Genomic DNA, 5,423 nt, shown 5'->3' on the forward strand with positions numbered 1-5,423 from the left:
CTCCACCCTTAGTTGTCCCATGTTGGAACTTAATTCTCCTAGGGAGGTGTTTAGTTGCTCCCAATAGTTTTGTGGAGGAAAGTTCATCCCTTGAGGAATCTCAGGGATTTCTTGATGAGAGGGGTCTCTTGTGTATTCCATCCTTTTCTTGGTGATGGGCTTGTCCTCATCAATGGGGATATCTCCTTCTATGTCAACTCCAACTGAATAACAGAGGTGACAAATGAGGTGAGGAAAGGCTAACCTTGCCACAGTGGAGGTCTTGTCCGCCACCTTATAGAGTTCTTGGGCTATAACCTCATGAACCTCTATTTCCTCTCCAATCATGATACTATGGATCATGATGGCCCGGTCTATGGTAACTTCGGACCGGTTGCTAGTGGGAATGATTGAGCGTTGTATGAACTCTAACCATCCTCTAGCCACGGGTTTGAGGTCATGCCTTCTCAATTGGACCGGCTTTCCTCTTGAATCTTGCTTCCATTGTGCGCCCTCTTCACATATGACTGTGAGGACTTGGTCCAACCTTTGATCAAAGTTGACCCTTCTAGTGAAAGGATGCTCATCTCCTTGCATCATAGGCAAGTTGAACGCCACCCTCACACTTTCCGGACTAAAATCCAAGTATTTCCCCCGAACCATAGTAAGATAATTCTTTGGATTCGGGTTCACACTTTGGTCATGGTTCTTGGTGATCCATGCATTGGCATAGAACTCTTGAACCATCAAGATTCCGACTTGTTGAATGGGGTTGGTAAGTACTTCCCAACCTCTTCTTCGGATCTCATGGCGGATCTCCGGATATTCACCCTTTTTGAGTGAAAAGGGGACTTCGGGGATCACCTTCTTCAAGGCCACAACTTCATAGAAGTGGTCTTGATGCACCCTTGAGAGGAATTTATCCATCTCCCATGACTCGGAGGTGGAAGCTTTTGCTTTCCCTTTCCTCTTTTTAGAGGTTTCTCCGGCCTTTGGTGCCATAATGGTTATGGAAAAATGAAAAAGCAACGCTTTTACCACACCAAACTTAAAATGTTTGCTCGTCCTCGAGCAAAAGAAGAAAGAAAGGAGTAGAAGAAGAAGAAATGAGGAAGAGGGGGGGGGTAGTGTGTTCGGCCAAAGGGTGGGTTTGGGAGGGAAAGTAGTTTGAATTTGAAGGGTGAGGTTGGTGGGGTTTTATGAAGGATGGATGTGAGTGGTGAAGAGAAAGATGGGATTTGATAGGTGAAGGGTTTTTGGGGAAGAGGTGTTGAGGTGATTGGTGAATGGGGGAAGAAGAGAGAGAGTGATGGTAGGGTCCTGTGGGGTCCACAGATCCTGTAGTGTCAAGGAAAAGTCATCCCTGCACCAAAAGTTGCTCAAAATCACGTTTTGAGCCATTTCTGGCGTTAAACGCCGGGCTGGTGCCCATTCCTGGCGTTTAACGCCAGGTTGTTGCCCTTTACTGGCGTTTAACGCCAGTCTGGTGCCCTTTTCTGGCGTTAAACGCCCAGAAAGGTGCCAGACTGGGCGTTAAACGCCCAACTGCTAGGCTGACTGGCGTTTGAACGCCAGCAGCATCTTCCTCCAGGGTGTGCTGTTTTTCTTCCTGTTTTTCATTTTGTTTTTGCTTTTTTCATTGTTTTTGTGACTTCTTATGATCATCAACCTACAAAAAAGATAAAATAACAAAAGAAAATAATTAATTATAAAACATTGGGTTGCCTCCCAACAAGCGCTTCTTTAGTGTCATTAGCTTGACAGAGGACTCCCATGGAGCCTCAGAAACACTCAGAACCGTGTTGAAACCTCCCAACACCAAACTTAGAGTTTGAATGTGGGGTTTCAACACCAAACTTAGAGTTTGGTTGTGGCCTCCCAACACCAAACTTAGAGTTTGACTGTGGGGGCTCTGTTTGGCTCTGTTTTGAGAGAAGCTCTTCATGCTTCCTCTCCATGATGATAGAGGGATATCCTTGGGCCTTAAACACCATGGATTCTTCATTCACTTGAATGATCAACTCTCCTCTATCAACATCAATCACAGCCTTTGCTGTGGCTAGGAATGGTCTGCCAAGGATGATGGATTCATCCATGCACTTCCCAGTCTCTAGGACTATGAAATCAGTAGGAATGTAATGGTCTTCAATCTTCACCAAAACATTCTCTATAAGTCCATGAGCTTGTTTTCTTGAATTGTCTGCCATCTCTAATGAGATTCTTGCAGCTTGCACCTCAAGGATCCCTAATTTCTCCATTACAGAGAGGGGCATGAGGTTTACACTTGACCCTAAGTCACACAAGGCCTTCTTGAAGGTCATGGTGCCTATGGTACAAGGTATAGAAAACTTCCCAGGATCCTGCCTCTTTTGAGGTAGTTTCTGCCTAGACAAGTCATCCAGTTCTTTGGTGAGCAAGGGAGGTTCATCCTCCCAAGTCTCATTTCCAAATAACTTGTCATTTAGTTTTATGATTGCTCCAAGGTATTTAGCAACTTGCTCTTCAGTAACATACTCATCCTCTTCAGAGGAAGAATACTCATCAGAGCTCATGAATGGCAGAAGTAAGTCCAATGGAATCTCTATGGTCTCATTTTGAGCCTCAGATTCCCATGGTTCCTCATTGGGGAACTCACTGGAGGCCAGTGCACGCCCATTGAGGTCTTCCTCAGTGGCGTTCACTGCCTCTCCTTCCTCCCAGAATTCGGCCATGTCTATGGCTTTGCACTCTCCTTTTGGATTTCTTCAGTGTTACTTGGGAGAGTGCTTGGAGGAAGTTCAGTAATTTTCTTGCTCAGCTGACCCACTTGTCCTTCCAAATTCCTAATGGAAGATCTAGTTTCAGTCATGAAACTTTGAGTGGTTTTGATCAGATCAGAGACCATGGTTGCTAAGTCAGAATTATTCTGCTTAGAGCTCTCTGTCTGTTGCTGAGAAGATGATGGAAAAGGCTTGCCATTGTTAAACCTGTTTCTTCCACCATTGTTATTGAAACCTTGTTGAGGTCTCTCGTGATTCTTCCATGAAAGATTTGGGTGATTTCTCCATGAAGAATTATAGGTGTTACCATAGGGTTCTCCTAGGTAATTTACCTCTTCCATGGAAGGGTTCTCAGGATCATAAGCTTCTTCCTCAGATGAAGCTTCCTTAGTACTGTTTGGTGCATTTTGCATTCCAGACAGACTTTGAGAAATCAAATTGACTTGTTGAGTCAATATCTTATTCTGAGCCAATATGGCATTCAGAGCATCAATCTCAAGAACTCCTTTCTTCTGACTAGTCCCATTGTTCACAGGATTTCTTTCAGAAGTGTACATGAATTGGTTATTTGCAACCATTTCAATCAGTTCTTGAGCTTCAGTAGGCGTCTTCTTCAGATGAAGAGATCCTCCTGCAGAGCTATCCAAGGACATCTTAGATAGTTCAGAGAGACCATCATAGAAAATACCTATGATGCTCCATTCAGAAAGCATGTCAGAAGGACATTTTCTGATTAATTGTTTGTATCTTCCCCAAGCTTCATAGAGGGATTCTCCATCCTTTTGTCTAAAGGTTTGGACTTCCACTCTAAGCTTACTCCATCTTTGTGGTGGAAAGAATTTTGCCAAGAAGGCATTGACTAGCTTTTCCCAAGAGTCCAGGCTTTCTTTAGGTTGAGAATCCAACCATATTCTAGCTCTGTCTCTTACAGCAAAAGGGAATAGCATCAGTCTATAGACTTCAGGGTTAACCCCATTAGTCTTGACTGTGTCACAGATTTGCAAGAATTCAGCTAAAAACTGATGAGGATCTTCCATTGGAAGTCCATGGAACTTGCAATTCTGTTGCATTAGAGAAACTAATTGAGGCTTAAGCTCAAAGTTGTTTGCTCCAATGGCAGGGATAGAGATGCTTCTCCCATAAAAATCAGGAGTAGGTGCAGTAAAGTCACCCAGCACCTTCCTTGCATTGTTTGCATTGTTGTTGTTTTCTGCTGCCATGTTTTCTTCCTTGAAGAATTCGGTCAGGTCCTCTAAAGAGAGTTGTGCTTTGGCTTCTCTTAGCTTTCTCTTCAAAGTCCTTTCGGGTTCAGGATCAGCTTCAACAAGAATGCCTTTGTCCTTGCTCCTGCTCATATGAAAGAGAAGGGAACAAGAAAATGTGGAATCCTCTATGTCACAGTATAGAGATTCCTTTAAGTGTCAGAGGAAAAGAGAAATAGAAAGAAGAAGGAGAAGATAAATTCGAACTTTAGTTAGATAAGGTTCGAATTGTGCATTGAGAAGGAGTGGCACTCCATAAATAGAAGGATGTGGGAAGGAGGGAAGAGAATTTTCGAAAATTAAGTGAAAAATTTTGAAGTTATTTTGAAAAACATTAATTAATTTTCGAAAATAAAAGTGGAAAAGAAACCAAGTGATTTTTGAAAAAGATTTTGAAATTAGAAATTAAAAAGATTTGATTGAAAACTGTTTTGAAAAAGATGTGGTTAAAAAGATTTAAAAAAAGTGTGATTGAGAAGATATGATTTGAAAACTATTTGAAAAGATATGATTTTAAAAATGAATGACTTGCTTAACAAGAAAAGATATGATTTGAAACATTCAAACCTTTCTCAACAGAAAAGGTAACAATCTTGTGATGTTCAATCAAATCATTAATTGTTAGTAAGTATCTTTTAAAAAGGAAAGAAATTGATTTTGAAAACATTTGATTGAAAAGATTTGATTTGAAAAAGATTTGATTTTGAAAAATTTGAAAAAAATTGATTTGAAAACAAAATCTTCCCCCTGCACCATCCTGGCGTTAAACGCCCAGAATGGTATACATTCTGGCGTTTAACGCCCAAAATGCACCCTTTTTGGGCGTTAAACGCCCAACCAGGTACCCTGGCTGGCGTTTAAACGCCAGTCTGCCTTCTTCACTGGGCATTTTTGAATGCTCAGCTTTTTCTGTATAATTCCTCTGCAGTATGTTTTGAATCTTCAATTCTTTGTATCATTGACTTGAAAGGACACAAATTAAAATATTTTTGGATTTTTGATAATCAAAATGCAAAAGGAATCAATTAACAATGCATGCAAGACACCAAACTTAGCAGTTTGTGTACTACTGACACTAACAACATGAAAATGCATATGAGACACACAAAATACTTCAAGTCAATAGAATTCAAAGATCAAAACAAAGAAATATATGCATGGATTCGAAAAATATAACAAAAACATGCATTTGACACTAAACTTAAGATGAGACTCTAGACTCAAACAAGAAATATTTTTGGGATTTTATGGTTTTGCAAATTTTTTTGTATTTTTCGAAAATTAAGTGAAAAAAAAGTATCAAAATTCTTAATGAGAATTCCAGGAATCAGTGCAATGCTAGTCTAAGGCTCCGGTCCAGGAATTAGACATGGCTTCACAGCCAGCCAAGCTTTCAAAGAAAGCTTCGGTCCAAAACACTAGA

At 40.9% G+C, this 5,423-nt stretch overlaps 1 non-coding gene across 1 annotated transcript; it reads left to right on the forward strand.

Moving 5' to 3' along the window:
- The first annotated feature begins 3,445 nt into the window (after positions 1-3,445).
- Positions 3,446-3,553, forward strand: LOC130978111 (small nucleolar RNA R71). Its single transcript, XR_009085773.1, has one exon. It is a non-coding gene; the product is annotated as a small nucleolar RNA R71 (small nucleolar RNA).
- The last annotated feature ends 1,870 nt before the right edge of the window (positions 3,554-5,423 follow it).

The sequence above is a fragment of the Arachis stenosperma genome, chromosome 4, assembly GCF_014773155.1.
Source record: "Arachis stenosperma cultivar V10309 chromosome 4, arast.V10309.gnm1.PFL2, whole genome shotgun sequence".
NCBI lineage: Eukaryota > Viridiplantae > Streptophyta > Magnoliopsida > Fabales > Fabaceae > Arachis > Arachis stenosperma.